We start from the raw sequence: 20,773 nt of genomic DNA, 5'->3' as shown, positions 1-20,773 counted from the left end.
TTTAGGGAATGAAAGGGATAAGTGGAATGAGAGCGATGGAGAAGGGGAGAAGGACTGCATTAATGAGAGGAATGGGAGGGCAAAGACGAGAGGACTGTGTGGGATGAAATGATGAGAGGATAGAAGGACTGCATTTATGAGAGGAATGGGAGGGCAAAGACGAGAGGACTGTGTGGGATGAAATGATGAGAGGATAAAGATAAGAAGAATGACAATGTTGACAAAGGTAATGATGAGAGGTATGAAAGGGTTGAGGAATGAAAGAGGGGGGCTGGGGAATGAGAGAGATGGAAAAGGTAAGAGGGATGAGAGAGATGGGTGGCAAAAGACAAGAGGGGTGTGAGGGGAATGAAAGGGCAAGGATTGATGGAGTGAGAGGGATGATTTGAGATGGGACGACTGGGAGGGCAAGGATGATTGGTGTGAGAGAGTCAGCGTTTATATGGGTAGGGTAACGTGCTGACCCAGGCCTGATTAATACTGACAACAACACTAAAGGATCGCTGTCCCCGCCTTAACACCACATTGCACAAAAACTTAACAAATTCGTTTGGTAATAAAAACAAAAACCATGTAACTGTACAGTAGGAAGAAAGAAGTAGTCTGCAGTAACAAGAAATACGTCATCGCGCCGAGGAGGTAAATGGACCCGATTTCTAATATTTTCTTCGAATGTCATCCTTTAACTGAATAAGATTACGAGGGAGTAGCAAGAATAAAACTGAATTAAAAAAAGACATGATGATTTATATGTGGCTAATTATATATATATATATATATATATATATATATATATATATATATATATATATATATATATATATATATATATATATATATATATATATTAACATTAACATGGCCAGGCTTTCCCCCTTATGCATGTTATTTCATGAAGGTGAATGACAGCTCTACATCCTTTCCGTAACACTTCTTTGTGACAAGCATCACGTATTAGTGTTAATCTGTTCTTACAGCCTAACTTTCAAGATGGAGAGTTGTCAATTTTAGGCCAAGCTGGAGTAAAAGGAGTATAGCAGTGTTTCCAACTTCTTCAGTAGGGGAGATGTCAATAAGGCTAAATAAATCGTCTGACATCAAGCTCAATAAGGACGTCATCGGTTTCAGGGGGTTATCTGACTACTTTTAACGCCTTCATTACGAGAGATATTTCCTGAATTAATGGACGTATTAAAGGTGGTAAAGGGGGTTGTCTTTATCCTTTTCACTATGGAAGATTAATATTCAGGTGAATAAAACTCCTTAGCGTTTTTTCAATGTGGCAAAGAAGTCATCACGGTAGTAATATGACTCAGCTCTTCCCTGTGTTTCCCTGCCATCTACGATCGTATTCTCGTCAGTTAAGAAATCTCCCTAACACGTCTTCCTTCCCGGTTTATTCTTGGCTATAGCTGATTACTATCCTTTAGTACACTGTCTATGCAAAGTATGCCTATAATGGAAGGATCTGTGTAACACAGAGGAGGACAGTAAGATGAGTAAACAGAATAAATCGCTTAGGAAAAGGTGTTAGGGAGCTTCCCCAACTGAGGGGAATAAGGGCTTCAGTCTATCACCTTTCTTTTCAAGGCTTTTACTACGCCTCACAGATATCTCTTCAGTTCCTGTTTTCCTTCACATTTTTATCACATCTTTCTCTCACACTTGTCCTCCTTTTCCTTCAGTCTCACATCTCAACTCTGTCGTCAGTCTCTCTCTAGATCTATTCTGCCCCATCCTCGGGACTTACATCACGAATGGGATAGCACTTTAATGAGTCTCTCTCTCTCTCTCTCTCTCTCTCTCTCTCTCTCTCTCTCTCTCTCTCTCTCTCTCTCTCTCTCTCTCATAGTTCACACCTTTCCCTCAAGAAATTTACCCATTCTTCCTTCATTTTCACACCTTAGCTTTCATTTTCTCCACTATCCAGAAGACAGATCAAAATTCCGCTTGGCACAACTTGTTAGTAACAAAGGTCCATATTCTCGTCGGTCAAGAAAGTTCTCTAACACCTTTTCCTAAGCGACTTATATTGTTTATGACATCATACCCTACTTCTTCGCGTTGAATAAATAATTGCAATATCACAATACGCTTCATAGATAATGTACTAAAGGACATCAACCAACCATATCCAAAAATAAATCGCTAAGGATGAAGTGCCAGGGAGCTTTCTTAAACGACGAGAAGGGCCACTTGCAGACGTCTGACTAAGCTCGCCTCTCTCCTGTGTGTGCCTCTCGCCCCCCTCTCATTCCCCCTACATGCACGTCCCCAGCCTACCCCTCCTTCCACCCTGCCCCTCCCAGACATTCTCCTGGCTTTCGGCACACGGAATGTTTGCCTTTCGCACAGTGCACCACCTGTCGCACCTTGAATGCCTGACTTGACAATATTGAATTATCTCGCTTTCCTTCATACCTTCTCTCTCTCTCTCTCTCTCTCTCTCTCTCTCTCTCTCTCTCTCTCTCTCTCTCTCTCTCTCATTTACGTGCCTCAACACTATGATGTGTTGTATTTACTTAGTGTCATCTTCATTTTTCATCTTGTTTCTCAATATTTTTTAAACTCGGTGCCATTCCTTCATTTTCTTCACAGTTTCGTTTCAAACTTGTCATGATTATTGTTCCATGGGCAAGGGCTTCTAGCCACTCTATATTGTTAGGATTACAATTATTATCATTATTTTTTTAATTTTTGTTACGATTACAGTTATTATTATTATTATTATTATTATTATTATTATTATTATTATTATTTATAATAATAATAATAATAATAATAATTATTATTATTATTATTATTATTATTATATTATTATTATTATTATTATTATGTAAGGGTATATATGAGGGTGCTAAGGCTGCAGTGCTTGTGGATGGTGAACTGAATTAATTTTTCTATTTGAAGGCTGGGTTGAAAAACAAAGGATGTGTTATGCCTCCATGGTTGTTCAGTCTGTATATGGACAGGGTAATAAAAGAGGTTCAAGGTAGGGCAGTGGATGTTGGAGCGGCCATAGTGAGAGAGGGTAGTGTTTGGAAACTCCCTGTACTGTTGTTTGCAGATGATACTGTGCTGTTAAGTGAAGACGAAAGGGAGCTACAAGGCTTGGTGGATGAGTTTGGGAGAGTTTGTAAGAAACGGAATCTAAGGGTGAATGTAGGGAAGAGTAAAGCGATGGTCTTCGAGCGAAGTGAAGTCAGTGAATGTACAGTGAGACTGGATGGGGAGGAAATGGAGAATTTGAGTGCGTTAAGTACTTGGGTAGTGTGATGAGTAAGGATGAAACTATAGAGGGTGAAGTGCTTGAAAGGGTACAGCAGGGAAGAAAGGTTGCTGGTGCCTTGAAAGCAGTGATAAGAAACAGGGAAGTGAGCATAGAAGTGAAAAGCTGCTACATGACAGTATTGTGATACAAACTCTAACGTACGGAAGTGAAGCTTGGACCTTGTTGGAGGGGCAGAAGTCAAGAGTGAGAGCAGTGAAAATGAGTTATTTGAGAGGAGCATGTGGAGTCACATGGACAGACTGACAAATGAGGAAGTGAAGGAATGTTGTGGTGTGGATATGGATGTGATAGGAAGCGTTAGGAGAAACATATTAAGGTGGTTTGGCCATGTGGAGAGGATGGAGAGTGAGAGATTGACGAGGAGAGTGTATGTGAGTGAGGTGGAGGGGGGGAGAGGCAGGAGGAGACCAAGGATGGGATGGCGGGATGGAGGAATATTAGAGAGGGAGGTGTGAGCTGGAAGTAGAGCAGTGAAATGGCGGGGGACAGAGCACCATGGAGACAATTTGTTTGTGGTCACCCCTTACGGGATTAAGGCGCCTGGCAATAGATAAATAAATAGATAGATAGATGATGATGATGATTATCATTACTACTATTTCTACTGCTGGTACTACTGCTGCTACTACTACTACTACTACTTCTGCTACCACTACTAATATTATTATTATTATTATTATTATTATTATTATTATTATTTGTATTTCTATATATCTGACGGACAATTATCAGGCGTTGTAATCAAAGACTAAAACATACAAACACAAATTTTGGATCATATGTTTTTTTTTTTTTTCCTGTCCTCATTAATCATCATGACAGTGTGTGCAGATTAATGTCAGTGCATTGTAGGGGTGTGGAGACCGTCTTACACTCCATTTAATAATAGCAATGTTTCTTCACTTCTACCTTGTAAATTTTCATTCAATTAAATTGTTTCCACTTGTTTCATTTCCCTTAAAAAAAAATGTGTATGGCTCAGTTTTTTTTTTTTTTTAAATAATTATTCCTGCCCAGCTATTTCATTTGTCTATCTACATCTTTCTATCTATCCATCTGTCTGTCTGTCTGTCTCCATCTGTCTGTTTGTGTGTCTATACCCATCTGTCTATTTAGCTAGCTATCTACCTACGTCTGTCCGTCTATTTATCTCGTAAACCATTGCATATGCCTGTTTACTTCCCGATATGCTTTCCGCACCGAAGCTAACAACGTTTATTGGAGGCAGTTGGATTACAGTGGCAATACCGCTGCTTTACCAGTGCTGTGTTTTGTACCTAACTTGGCTACACTACTCTCCATTCCATTGTTTTTTTTTCACTATTATTTTTCCCTTTCCACTGCTCCACATACTTATCCACCCACCCTTTAGCTGTGTTTCACTGAGTTCCTTTATTCTTTATTCATTTATATTTGATCCCTATAATAACTATAATTTCTACCGACATCACAGTTCCCATCTCTCTCTCTCTCTCCGCACCACTTCTACTGAGGCTTTCACTGCTCCACTTTCATTGTTCCATTCACCGTCACACCGTCTCTCCGCATTTAAGCGTTTACCGTTTTCTTCTTTTACTGCCCTTCGTCCTTCTATATCACCACCTTCGTCTCTCTCTTATAGTCCATTCTGCTTTTTGTTTATTTCTCCAGGCACTACTGCTGCTCAACATTTTCCTCACCACCTCTAGTTTTCTTCCGTTGTCTCTTCATATATCCAGCTTTTTGGATGGTTTCATGACTAGACACATGCCACGCGGTCGACGAACGCGACTGTTATCGAAATTTGTGCTGATAGTGTGAGCAGTGATGCGATGTGGTGGCTGGATATAGACAGAAACTGGTCAAAGGTCAAGCTCACAGATCAAAGCCAAAGTTCAGGTGCGACATCACAATCCTCTCTGAGGATCATCCCTACTTGATTCTGTGAACATTAATACTCTTTCACCCCGCCTGCAATTAATTGCAGAAGGGGTGTATGTGATCGTCGGAGTTTATTTATTTGGGAGTCTGTGCATCGATTAACTCGTGAACCAATGCATGGATCATCTTCAAACTTTGCACAGGTGTTAGGTATGTAGAAATGAGGAGGTGGTTCGATTTTGATTAAAATCAACCGTGGGTAAGAGTGGGATTAACGGACCCAAAATTTGGAGCAAAATTTTCAAAGTGCCATAGGAGGCAAACATATGGTTACTTTTCATCACTACTAGGAAATCATATATGGGGATTCTATTGGCACCATTACATATGACCTTGGTTGACCCTAAAAAGTCTAAGTTAAGGACAGAAATAATTTTTTGTGACTCTGTGCATCAATTAACTGATGAACCAATGAACGGATCATCTTCAAACTTTGCACAGGTGTTGAGTATATGGAACTAAGGAAGTGGTTCGACTTTGGTGACAATCCACCAGGGGTAAGGGTGGCAGTGGGAATCCACCAGGTGTAAGGGTGGCAGTGGGAATCCACCAGGTGTAAGGGTGGCAGTGGGAATCCACCAGGGGTAAGGGTGGCAGTGGGAATCCACCAGGGGTAAGGGTGGCAGTGGGAATCCACCAGGTGTAAGGGTGGAAGTGGGAATCCACCAGGGGTAAGGGTGGCAGTGGGAATCCACCAGGGGTAAGGGTGGCAGTGGGAATCCACCAGGTGTAAGGGTGGAAGTGGGAATCCACCAGGGGTAAGGGTGGCAGTGGGAATCCACCAGGGGTAAGGGTGGCAGTGGGAATCCACCAGGTGTAAGGGTGGAAGTGGGGGGCCCCAAATTTGGGGCGCAGGCGGGGTGTTATGACCTCTGGTCACTTTGCTCTAGTTCGTCTTCATTCAAGCCGCTGTCTGATCACACTCATTCCCTACTTAACCCTCACAGTCCATGCATGTAGGGGGCATGGTAGGTGTTGTGCGTAGCAGTACAAATCGCTTATAAGTGACTGTCCTTATATTTTTCTTTATCATGTCTTGCTCTGTGTTCGGAAGTGATCCATTTGTGATGAGGTCTTATCAGCATATCTTAGCCCCTTCACGTATAATTGTGCTGTGGTGCAAATAATTATATAGATATATAGATACCTTAGATAAATAGATAGATAGATATAGATAAGTAAATAGAGAGAGAGAGAGAGAGAGAGAGAGAGAGAGAGAGAGAGAGAGAGAGAGAGAGAGAGAGAGAGAGAGAGAGAGAGAGAGAGAGAGAGAGAGAGAGAGAGAGAGAGAGAGAGAGAGAGAGAATATTATCTAAATGTAACCATATGAAATATAGAAAAACGTCAATGACGGTAGAGAGTCGACAACCGCTTCAGAAGCAAGAGAATGTCTGTCTTAGGATGTATATACTGCGATGTCCATCCGAAGATTTATGTATACAGCGAATGTCTGTTTAATGATTTATATACTGTGATGTCCGTCTCAAGATTTATGTATATATATTGCGAATGACTGTCTCAAGATTTATGTATATATACAGCGAATGTCTATCTCAAGATTTATATACAGCGATGTCTACCTCAAGATTAATATAAAGCCAACGTCTATCTAAAGCTTTACATATAGCCAATGTCCATCTCAAGATTTATGTGTATATACAGCGAATGTCTATCTCAAGGTTTATATACAGCGATGTCCATCTCAAGATTAATATAAAGCCAATGTCTAGCTAAAGATTTACGTATAGCCAATGTCTATCTCAAGATTTACGTATAGCCAATGTCTATCTCAAGATTTATATATTCAGCGAACATCTATCTCAAGGTTTATATACAGCGATGTCTGTCTTAAGATTTATATATACAGTGAATGTCTGTCTCAGGATTTATAAAAAGTCAATTTCTATCTCAAGATTTATATGTAGCATACCCTTCACGTTTTTATTTCCCTTTGATTATAATGAGGTTGATGAGTTTTCAACTTTTAAGGTGTTTTCAGTAAATCAGAGTCTTGGTAGCCATAATTTAGCTCAAGATCTTGGTGAAAAAAAAAAAAAATGAGGAAATAGTGTGGCCGCATATAGAAATTAATGGCTGTTTTCATTGTAACCCTGGACTCATCTGAACGTGAAACCGATGAACTGCAAGATGAAGTTCTCCCTCCCCATCCCTTCTCTTAGGCTTTGGGGATAAGGAGGGAGTTGAGGGACCTTTGTACTGTATAATCAGGTAAATGATCCGGTTGATATTTCGGGGCCACAACGTGAAGGCGACCCTCTCTCCAGCACCAAGATTAAGAATAAATGTAAGCAACATCAGAGGCCTGATCTCTGTCATGACCTAAATAAAAGTGTTGCTATTGTCTGTAAAAGTACGCCAGGCAGACCCAGTGAGACGAGACCTGCGATAAGAAATACAAGGCATCGAGTCCTGCATTTAAATGCAGTGTAAAAGTTGGTATAACAAAGGTGATTATCCCTTCTGGATAATACTGGCTGATCAAAGCCCAAAAATAATAAAATTAATTAGTCAATAAAAATGCGATGGAGATAATGACTGTAGTTGTTAGCCATCTGACTGGCTGGATTGTTGCTAAATAAACCCTAAGTGTTTCCCTGAGACAATAGTGTAAACACAAGCCATAGGAGAGAAAGCGTTTTAACGGATTTATGTGTGTGTGTGTGTGTGTGTGTGTGTGTGTGTGTGTGTGTGTGTGTGTGTGTGTGTGTGTGTGTGTGTGTGTGTGTGTGTGTGTGTGTGTGTGTGTGTGTCATATTTAGATTTTTTCTTTTTTTAATGTTAGGCAGTTTCATTTAGTTAATTTTATTCACCACCTCCTAGTAAATGGAGAAATGAATCATATTTGCCTAAACAGTTTTCTTTAGTTTTATTTTCTTACAATTAGACAACAAAAATGACTAGCATGAGATTAGAAAAGTTTGTGCAAAACAAATAAGGCAGATGATTTGCAACACTATATATATTATTTAGCTACTGAATTATTTAAGTTTCCATCTTTGGTGTTTAATTTATTATTATTAATAGTCGCTTATATGTAATAAGGTATATCAGTGCTATCAAAATAGAGTCCTTGTGTTGCAATTCTGCCTTGACAACAACGACCTTGTTGCATGACGGTGCTTGCATTACGGCACGAAGGTCATTCACGTGATAGTATTGGAGGCAAGGTGACATGATAAACCTGTCTTGTGCCCCTCACACACCTTGCTAATAGTATATTACACTTTTGCTTCTGCGTTCAGTCATTCCAGAGCCTCATTCAACAGTTTACATGAATGCGTTTGTTAAGGAAAAGTTAAACACTTCCAGTACAAGACCGTTTATTTTATTGTAATAGGTCACGGCACTACGAAATCAGGACACCCAAATGACGCGCTTTAAGTTGAGTATAATATTTTCAAACATTTTTTTTTTTTTTTCAGTATGGGAACGGGTGAATTCCTACTCCAGTGATTGGAAATAATCTCCACTAAGCCATATAAACTGATACATAGACAGATAAATAGATAAGGTCCAAAGATTGCACTGTGTAGGCACATACTCTAGATTAGACAATTTACATAACATAGACAGGTTATTAAATACCTAATGCAAAGATATCATAAGGATGATAATAATTTAGATTAGGCCTAACAAGGCTAAAAGAGAGTGAATTGGAGAATAATAGTGGATAAAGAAGGATTTTTAAATGCTAAATGTTAAATAAAGAGAACGAATGGCGAGACGGTGAGAATGAGCACAGAAAAATAATGAGACAAACTGGCAGATGATGTGAGGAACGCATAATTTTATCAAGATACGAGGATTAACTAGAAGTGACCAGACCGACCAAAGATATTGTAGATTTTGCTGATTATTTTAAAACTCTCCGTAATGGGGGGTAAAGGAGAGTGTGCTATGGATGTCAGCTGGGTAGGGAAGGTCACTGTATAACCTTACCGTGTTTATCTTATTTATTTGACTTTGTTAGCTGAGAGAGGGGAAAGGAGCGAACAGAATTGATATGTGAGAAAAAGGAAGAGACGAATGGGAGGCAAGAGGTGGGAGCACAGATGAACAAAGAGAAGAAGATGAAGAGGTAAGGAGAGACAGGAGGGAGAGAGAAGAGGTGGGAGAAGAGAAGAAATCTGAGAGAGAGGATAATTGGGAGGTGAAGGTGAGGGGACGTGAGAGGAAATCAGAGCTCCGACAACAGGAGAAGAGTGGGGTGAGAAAGGGCGGGAAACTACTTAAATGGGCTGGTTGTTCGGTATATTAATTCTTTCCCTTCGTAAAGACTGCATGAGCATAAAGAAATCGCCCGTCACATGCTGGAACGTCAAAAAGTTCTTCAGTATTGGTCATAACGTTTCTATGCCCTACATTTCACTAATCAAAATAAAATTACCTGACTTACCTAAAATATAATTCAAAAAAACGGATACATATCCGTGTTTGACTAAACCCGTCCAGTGGTAGCAGGAATAAAACTGTGCTAGCTGGGTTAATGGATAGTGTGTGTGTGTGTGTGTGTGTGTGTGTGTGTGTGTGTGTGTGTGCCAATCCGCGGTATACTAAGACATTTTTAAGCTAGACTAACCAATAAATATCCTCAAGGGGCGCCTTAAAGAAAATACCAATACTCTTTCTTTCCCTCCTTAGTCATTTCCATTCTCACCCATCTTTCTGAGTCTCTTCCTTTCTTCCTCAATCCTTTCTTATGTCTAGCCATTATTTCAGTTTTCTTCCTTCTGACTATTGCGACATCCTGTAACATTTAGTCTGAACGAAATGGCATTGTATATATATATATATATATATATATATATATATATATATATATATATATATATATATATATATATATATATATATATATATATATATATATATATTGTTACATAGCCTATGATTTCATCATCCTTTGTGTAATTCTAACGTACAGTATGCTGCATGTTTGATCACGAGCGTGTTCTACCTCACTCCCCCCTTCTACCCTTATTGTAGAGTAAGTCGTTCTTTCTGTTGTTCAGAGCAGGAGTGTCAACTCTTTGTCCCCTCTGGCTTCATTTGCGCGTCCTTCTTACAAGTTGTATCAAGCTCTGCCGGCCCCTATATAATGAGCTCAGTCTCTGCATTAATTGCCACTTAGATTTATTCCTCATTTTGTTCACATCTCTGTCCTCCCCTGTACAGTTGTTATTATTGTGAGTGCTCAGGAAGTCTCCAACCATCTAGCAGCTGTGTAATTTGAGTATAAGTGTTATTACATTTTGTTCTTGTACTGTATAGCATAAGGTGTTGATTCGTAGGCCTAGTAAAGTTTTTGTAATTCATACTGTCAGCCAGTGGTAATAATATTTTGTATCTGTAATAATATATCTTGCGTTAACTGAGCATTATCCAGTGTTTTCTCATTTTATCAGGGCTGACTTAGATAAATTTACTCATGCTAATTTCGTGTTAATAGAGGCTATTGCAGTTAACCATATATTTAACCTGTTTTTTGCCATTACATTATCCTTATGAGTCCTGAATGTTTTGTTGTTAGTTTGAGCATTAAACTTTAACTTGTAATTTTACCTAACTCTTTTGTTTTGAACCTGGAACTTTACGGGACAGTAGTGATTTTTAGTATTCTCACTTAAAGTGTACATTATCTTTCTCTGTTCCGTAACATAAATTTGGCGACCTCTTATCGGGATATTCAGGATATTATCATAAGGATATTGCTTAATATTTTGTGACTGTGATTTATTCATGATGTCTACTATTACTACTCTTGATGAAGCCAATGATTTTTTGTCAAATGTGCAAACAGTGTGTGATGTAGAAAACAGAACAAAGAATGAACTTAAGCTTGTTGGTCAACAATTGGGAATTGCAGTTCACTCTCATCATTCTAAAGATCAAATTGTTGGCATGATTAATAAAAGCTTGTTTAATGTAACTCCCTCAAATGAGCAAATGCAGATTGAAATAGCTAAGTTACAACTAGCTCTGCAGGAGGCTCGTGTTAAGGAAGCTGAGTTTCAGGCTCGTGCTAAGCAGGCTGAGTCTCAGGCTAAGGAGGCGGAGTCTCAGGCTCGTATTCAGGAGGCTGAATTTCAGGCAAATGCTCGTATTCAGGAGGCACAGGTACAGGCTCAGGCACAAATTGAACTTGCTAGGATTCAGGCAGACCATGAGTATCGCATTAAATAAGGTGGAACTGGATCATCTAGCTCTGATGATTTTGATGTGGCTAAAAATGTTAAACTTGTCCCTCCTTTTAATGAACCTGATTTAACAAAGTAATTTCAGTTGTTTGAGAGGGTAGCTACAGGTTTTAATTGGCCCAAAAAGTATTGGCCAGTACTCCTTCAGAGTGTTCTCACCGGTAAAGCTCAAGTAACTTATGCATCTTTGCCTCAGGATCAATCTGGTAATTATGATGTAGTTAAGAGCTTGATTCTTAAGGCCTATGAGCTTGTTCCTGAAGCCTATAGAGTAAAATTTAGGACAACTTATAAGCAAGATAAGCAATCCCATGCTGAGTATGCAAAAATCAAAGAAGATCTGTTAGAGCAGTGGTTAAATTCTAAGAATGTGGATTCTGATTTTGGTAAATTTAAGCAGATGATTTTGCTGGAGGACTTCAAAAGGTGTGTTAATAAAGATGTAAGCCTATATCTTGATGAGAAAAGAATAGATAATTTGTCTGATGCTGCAGTTTTAGCTGATGAATATGTTCTCACTCACAAGAGATATTCTAAAGAAAAAGGGAAAGCTGAGAGCAAGTACGTTGCCTCTACTCAGAGTACAGGTAACAGGAAAGAGAATAAAGATGATGTTTCTCAGGAAGTAAATACCAGCTTCACCTCTAGATTTCAGTAAAGTAAATGTACTTATTGTAGTAAGCTTGGTCATACTACGGAGAAATGTTTCAGGAGACAGCGTGATGTGAACAAAAAGGAGTCTTTAAATATTCAGTCAATTGGTCTAGTGTCCACCATTGAGAGTTCCCAGATTTCTTTAACTGAGTTAACTGAACCTGCTTTGAGGGGTAAATTAAATTCTCATGATGGAGCTCCTCTTTTGAGCAGTAACGTGGGTGACACTCTCAAGAGTTCATGTGCTAATTTCCTGTCTGATGGTTTTGTCAGTCCTCTGGACAATAATGCCAGGAAATCAGTTAAAATATATCGTGATACAGGTGCTTGCCAATCCCTTATGCTGAGCAGTGTTCTAGGCTGTAATGTTAATTCCTCTGATGAAACTGTGATCTTACAAGGTGTAGGGAATAATTACTTCTCTGTCCCTCTGTGCAGAGTGAATTTAGAGTCTGGTTTTGTTAATGGTTCCGTTATGGTTGGGTTGGTTGAGACACTCCCAATGTCAGGTGTAACTTTCTTACTTGGAAATGATATTGGTGGAAGTCAAGTGTGTCCAGCTCCTTAGTTGTCTAGTAAGCCTGTGGCTGCGGCCCAGGATTGTGATGTCCCTGATGTGTTCTCTGCAAGTGCTGTTACTAGGGCTAAGTCTAAAGTTACAGGTGACTTAGAGGATAATGATGATGATGATGTTATCCTAGCTGACACTTTTCTTGTTAATTTGGACCACTCACCAGATGAGACAGTACTCCGTAGTGTTGATAATTTGTCTCGTCAAGAGTTGGTTGAGTTGCAGGTTGCTGACCCTGAGTTGAAAGGTCTAGTTAACTCTGCTTGCAGTGAGGAAGAGTCAGCTGGTGCTTCTACTTGTTATTATATAAAGTCAGGAGTACTTATGAGGAAGTGGAGACCCCCAACAGCATCAGCCGACTGTGAGTGGGAGGTTGTACATCAAGTTGTCATCTCTCGTGTTTGTAGGCAGGATATCATTAGAGTGGCTCATGATTCCAGTTTGGCAGGACACCTTGGAGTGAGGAAGACTGTGGCACGCATTTTGAAACACTTCTACTGGCCAGGTATCTTCAGAGATGTTTCCTGGTATTGTAAGTCTTGTCACACCTGTCAAGTTGTGGGGAAGTGTAATCAGACCAAAAAGGTTGCACCTCTAGTTCCCATTCCTCTTTTTGAGGTGCCTTTCACCCGTGTGTTGGTGGATATTGTGGGCCCTCTTCCTAAGACTTCTTCAGGATTTTCTTATGTGTTGACCCTGATTGATATGGCTATTCGTTATCCTGAAGCCATTCCACTTAGAAATATCTCAGCAAAGAACGTGGTTAAGGAAATGCTAGGGTTCTTCACAAAGTTTGGTCTGCCCAAGGAGGTACAGTCAGACCGGGGAAGTAATTTCATGTCAAATGTTTTCAAGCAGTCTCTGAAAGAGTTGGGCATCACCCAGATCACGTCTTCAGCTTACCATCCCCAGACCCAAGGAGCGTTGGAGAGATATCATCAAACACTCAAATCGATGCTCAAGAAATACTGTTTGGAACATCAGAAAGACTGGGATAAAGGTCTTCCATTTGTCGTATTTCCCGCAAGAGAATCTCCAAATGAATCACTGGGCTTCTCACCTTTGGAACTACTGTTTGGCCATGAAGTAAGAGGACCCCTTAAGCTACTCAAGGAATGCTGGCTGTCGGAGGAAGATGATGTCAACCTGCTGGAGTATGTGATGAAGTTCAAAGAACGGCTGTCCACTGCTTTACAGCTGGTGAGAGAGAATTTAGGAGCTGCTCAGGAGAAGATGAAAACTTGGTATGATAAGAAGTCCAGGTTACGCCACTTTCAGCCAGGAGATCAGGTTTTGATTCTGCTACCAGTGCATGGGCAACCTCTTCAAGCCAAGTTTAGTGGTTCTTATTTCGTGGAGAAGAAATTCAGTGATGTCAACTATGTCATCGCCACACCAGATCGTAGAAAGAACAACAAACTTCGTCACATCAACATGCTAAAGTTATATCACAGGCGGGACGAAAATAACCCAGTCTGCACTGTAGCTGTTCCACCCGAGTCTGCAAGTGAAGTTCTCCCATGCAGCATGAGCCTGAGTGATAGTTTGGGGAAGAATCCTGATATCATGAATGATCTCCAGACTAAGCTTTCTCACCTACCTCCCGAGGAAAGGCAGGAGGAGTTTTCGGCATTACTGCAGGAGTACCCGCAAGTGTTCCGTGCTACTCCAGGAAGAACCACTGTGTTGATGCATGATGTCGATGTTGGAGACGCAAAGCCAATTAAATTTCCTCCTTACCGTGTGAACCCAGTGAAAGTTCCTCTCATCCAGAAGGAGCTTGGCTATCTGTTGGACCACAAGATGATTGAGCCCTGTCAGAGCGAGTGGAGTTCTCCTGTCACTCTAGTCCCTAAGCCAGGTGGGTCACAGCGGCTTTGCATCGACTACAGACGTGTTAATCAGATAACCAAAACAGAAACCCTCTCCCTCGCGTGGAAGATTGCATAGACAAGATCGGAAAGGCTAGGTACATAAGTAAGTTTGATTTGTTAAAGGGATACTGGCAAGTACCTATGACTGAACGTGCTAGGGAGATCTCATGTTTTGTAACACTAGGAAAGACTTTTGCATATTCTGTAATGCCATATGGTATGAAGAATGCACCAGCCACATTTCAGAAGCTCATGAATGTTGTAACAGAGGGTTTGGCAGGGTGTATTGTTTATATTGATGATGTATTAATCTTCAGTGACAACTGGAAAGATCACCTATGCCATGTCAGTAAATTTCTTGAGCGTCTGGTTCAGGCTAATCTTGTAGCTAATTTATCAAAGTGTGAGTTTGGTCAAGCTAAAGTTCAGTACCTTGGGTACGTAATTGGTGATGGACATGTTGCACCACCAGCAGCTAAGGTTCAGGTTATAAGTGATCTTCCCAAACCTAAAAGTAGGAAAGAGCTACAAAGATTTTTGGGAATGGTAGGTTATAACAGGAGATTTGTTCTTAACTTTTCAATTCTTGTATCACCACTTACAGACCTACTGAAAAAGAGAGTTAAATGTGTCTGGACCGATAACTGTGAATCCTCTTTCAGCAAGCTTAAAGCTATCCTATTAAGTCAGCCAGTGCTTGCTACTCCAAATTTTGCTAAGCCTTTTAAGATGGCTGTTGACGCAAGTGAAACAGGAGCTGGGGCTGTTTTGCTGCAAGAGGATGATCAGGGTATTGAACACCCTGTATCTTATTACAGTAAGTTCACTCCACCTCAAAAGAACTACTCAACTATTGAGAAAGAGCTTTTGGCCTTGATTTTGGGTTTACAGCATTTTTCATTTTATTTGTGTTCTGGTTTTGACCCCATAGTCATTTATACCGATCATAACCCACTGAAATTCCTTAGTAAGTTTAAAGATAAAAACCAGAGATTGACAAGATGGAGTCTACTTCATCAGGAGTATTCATTAGATATACAACATGTCAAGGGGAAAGAAAATGTTATTGCAGATTGCTTATCTAGACTTTAGACAGATTGTTTTAGAGTAATAAGAAATTTCCTTTGTAAATTTCTTTTTCTTTGTAGGGAAGTGTTACATAGCCTATGATTTCATCATCCTTTGTGTAATTCTAACGTACAGTATGCTGCATGTTTGATCACGAGCGTGTTCTACCTCACTCCCCCCTTCTACCCTTATTGTAGAGTAAGTCGTTCTTTCTGTTGTTCAGAGCAGGAGTGTCAACTCTTTGTCCCCTCTGGCTTCATTTGCGCGTCTTTCTTACAAGTTGTATCAAGCTCTGCCGGCCCCTATATAATGAGCTCAGTCTCTGCACTAATTGCTACTTAGATCTACTCCTCATTTTGTTCACATCTCTGTCCTCCCCTGTACAGTTGTTATTATTGTGAGTGCTCAGGAAATCTCCAACCATCTAGCAGCTGTGTAATTTGAGTATAAGTGTTATCATATTTTGTTCTTGTACTGTATAGCAAAAGGTGTTGATTCGTAGACCTAGTAAAGTTTTTGTAATTCATATTGTCAGCCAGTGGTAATAATATTTTGTATCTGTAATAATATATCTTGCGTTAACTGAGCATTATCCAGTGTTTTCTCATTTTATCAGGGCTGACTTAGATAAATTTACTCATGCTAATTTCGTGTTAATAGAGGCTATTGCAGTTAACCATATATTTAACCTGTTTTTTGCCACTACATTATCCTTATGAGTCCTGAATGTTTTGTTGTTAGTTTGAGCATTAAACTTTAACTTGTAATTTTACCTAACTCTTTTGTTTTGAACCTGGAACTTTACGGGACAGTAGTGATTTTTAGTATTCTCACTTAAAGTGTACATTATCTTTCTCTGTTCCGTAACAATATATATAATTGTTACTGTTTTCGTCGGTGAGTGTGCCCGAGGAATGTTGGCATTACCTTCACTGTACTGCTCTCCTGCCCGTTATTACAACCTACCAATGCCACTCTAACCATCATGTAATATTTCCCAAACCCCTCCTCTACCATACAAACACCACCCTCCCCTGTGCCATTATATGGTACCTTCATAAAAGAACAAAGTATTAAAATTCCCCACAGTCGACGGGCACTATCATTGCTTTCTGGTATCTGAGCAACAAACATAATTTTCTGGTTGATAACGAATTCATTTAATTTTGTGAATAACATATTCCACACACCACATCCCCACTCCATACACTACAACACCACAACCCCACACCACATATTGCAACCTCAAACCCCACACCACAACCCCACAACACACACCACAACCCCAAACCCCACACCACAACTCCACACCACACACCACAACACAGGTAGAGAGGCGGCCTGCAGTCCTGATGGCGGCCTGCAGTCCTGATGGACTCAGGTTCGAATCCTGGCTGGGGCAGGGAACAGTTTAAGGATTTGAATTTCATAAAAGCAGACTTTACTGATCTGCCAGATGACCCACCGACATGTCGTAAAAATACCCCCGCTAATACCATTACACCAGTCCTGTATGAGACAGCCTTAGCATGTATTTAATATGGACGGTGGGTGTTAGCGCGGAAGTGGTGACATGTGGAGGTGTAGGAGGACTACTGGGCCTTGGGATAGGCTACTGCCCCCGAGATATAGGCCCTGAAGCCTTTGCCCAGAGTCGACACAAAAAACACACACACACACACACACACACACACACCACAACCCCACACCACACACCACAACACCAAACCACACACCACAACCCCAAACTACACACCACAACCAGAGATCACACACCAGAACACCACACCACACACCACACCACCGCACCACAACCCCAGATCATACACCACAACCCCAAACCATACCACAACCCCGCACCACACACCACAACATAACCCCACATCACACACGACAACCCTACACGAGACACCATAACATCAAACCCCACACCACAACCCCACACCACACACTACAGCCTCACACCAGACACCACACACCACAAAACCAAACCACATACTACAACCCCAAACTACATACCACAACCCCAGATCACACACCACAACCCGAAACCACACAACAACCCCACACCACACACGACAACCCCACATCAGACACCACAACACCAAACAACACACCACAGCTACACACCACACACCACAACGCCAAACCACACACCACAACCCCACACCACACACGAAAACCCCACACCAGACACCACAACACGAAACAACACACCACAGCTACACACCACACACCACAACACCAAACCATGCACCGCAGCCCCCCACCACACACTGTAGGTATTATAATTATAGGCACTAGTATATATCTCATAACACAATGTACAAGATGTAGTGTCTGCTGGAGACGTACACAACTTCTCACTAGGAATGTCAATTCACATAATGTCTATCCACAATCGTGTCGTCCCAGACCATCAAGAATCCTTAATCATATGATGTATTTCAAACATCCTCGTAGTCCAGACGCCCAAGAATTTCATGACGTACTCAAACACGTGGAGTAACCAGCCCTAGTCGGTTAGTCCACGTGAATGGAAATCTACCAGACACTACATCACACACACACATACTCTCCAAGCTGTATATAATGTCGGAGAGATTCCCTTCAGATCAGAAAGGGGAGAGAGGGGCTAGAGAAAAGGCCCGACACTAGGGTCATTAGGCCGTCAAGCTCTGTTACGTTGTAACTCACTATTGACATGGCTGAGCAATAAAAACTCCGTAACCCAAGAGTGTTGTAACTCACCTCGTTGACACTCCGTCTCACGACTTTATTCTGGCTGTGCTTGTCAAACCACATTCGACTTCCCTATCGCCCTACAAGTACCTATGACCACGCCACTCAAGATGGTGGCAGCAGTGGAATCGGATCGAACTACAGTACAATCAAAACACGCTTTAATAGTTTATACAACGATAAAATTCGTCACTGAGATTGTTGGCCGCGAATGTACAAACCAACACCTATGAGCCTACAAGTCTACAAGCCTACAATTCTACGATCAAGTAACCACAAGCGAGTAATCAGTAAGAAGAACGAGTTACTAGTGAGGAAAAACAAGCTCTATAATTAACTACAAGTAAGAAGTCTACGAAACATCTCTATAATCTTCTATACGCACCTACACGTAGCGGCAGTCTTCATCCAACAACAAGTAAATCACAGTAAGAAAGGACCGAGAATTGGTACAAAGTGAGAAAAGACAAACAATAACAAGCAAAAGTGAGAAAGGAGGAAGTGTGTCTGTACTATGCCAATAGTGCTGACCCAGCATAGTGATGTAGCGTCAACACATTTCTCCTCCTTGAACCTCCACCATCCTCCACCACGATCTCCACCTTCTCCAACACTACCACCACCACCATCATCTCCACCACGACTGCCAGAGTGAGGCAGCTACTCAGCAGTATGTCATCATTAGCTGAGTGGGGACAACGATACCGAGTGCTGATGCAGTCATACCAGGACCCTGACCTACCTCAACCAGATCTTACCAACACCCTTCATTCAACATCAGTCTCATCAGCAGCAGCATCCTAGCCAGTATTCCCACCAAAGTTAATATAAATGAGTCGAACATTTACTCTATTAGTTTAATAGCACTACTTCATTTATATACGACCTTACATATATATATACAGTGATAGACAAGATCCTTACACCAACATACAATACATACAAATGGAAATCTAGTAAAACCAGAAATTTAAAATATAAGTACACATGTATCCTTCATATTACAGTGACAAGGAAAATCAAGTGAAAATGTCTAACACAAATGTCTAACAACAGTATGTTATACTCAACCATACAATTAAATACATACACTCAGTACTTAAAGATGAATTTAAAAATGAGCAAATATATGAAGTTGACTTCACAACCTTTGGAGGACTATAGTATCAAGTGATGTGTGGTATAAACGAAACTAAGTGAATACTGCAACTATTGTAAATATTTATCTAGTTTTATATAAAATAACAAAATATGGGTTACATATAATGTCATCTTAATTCAAACTGTGCAACATAACTAAGCTAATACACCTGTGATGTCTCACATAACTAAGCTAATACACCTATGGTGTCTCACATAACTAAGCTAATACATCTGTGATGTCTCACATAACTAAGCTAATACACCTATGGTGTCTCATATAACTAAGCTAATACACCTATTGTGTCTTACATAACTAATACACCTATGGTGTCCCAGTTTAACTAAGTTAATACACATATTGTGTCTCACATAAGCAAGTACACCGAGTATGGCTGATTCATGATATGATTGTATTGCTATAATTGTAAAAATTATTTACAAAATGTATCAGTAATATAGCTACAATGATCACACTTGTGACTACTGCAATTATGTTACAATTGCCACATTTATGTAATTACAATTTGTTACAACCACATTATGTAACAGTTGCATTAACAAGATGTAACTACAGTTTTATGACCAACACAGTTATGTAACAGTTGCATTAACAAGATGTAACTACAGTTTTATGGCAAATACAATTATGTATCAGGTGCAGTAACACAATGTTATGTTACAGTCACACTTGTGTAACAGTTGCATTAAAATGATGTAACTACAATAACATTAACACGATGTAACTGCAATTATACAATATTCACACAATTGTGTTACTTTTACAGTATTAAGTATTTCACTTAATTAAGTTATAAATTGATTATAATATGTATAAAGTATGTATTAATATTTTATGACAATATTTACTGTCGTTGGTACGCCAGTGGGGGTGACCGAGCGATATGTAGATAATTATGTAGGCACTAGTATATATCTCATAATGTGAACAGAATGTAGTGTCTGCTGGTGACGTACTCAACATCTCATTAGGAATGTCAATTCACATAATGTCTATCCACAATCTTGTTATCCCAGACCATCAAGAATCCTTAACCATATGATGTATTTCAAACATCCTCGTAGTCCAGACGACCAAGAATCTCATGACGTATTCAAACACGTGGAGAAACCAGCCCTAGTCGGTTAGTCCACGTGAATCGAAATCGACCAAACACTACATCACACACACACATCCTCTACAAGCTGTATATAATGTCGGAGAGATTCCCTACAGATCAGAAAGGGGAGAGAGGGGCTAGAGAGAAGGCCCGACACTAGGGTCATTAGGCCG

Source organism: Coenobita brevimanus, chromosome 81 (assembly GCF_032717465.1).
Source record: "Coenobita brevimanus isolate Jiangsu-jjx chromosome 81, ASM3271746v2, whole genome shotgun sequence".
NCBI lineage: Eukaryota > Metazoa > Arthropoda > Malacostraca > Decapoda > Coenobitidae > Coenobita > Coenobita brevimanus.
This window is presented reverse-complemented; position numbering follows the sequence as displayed.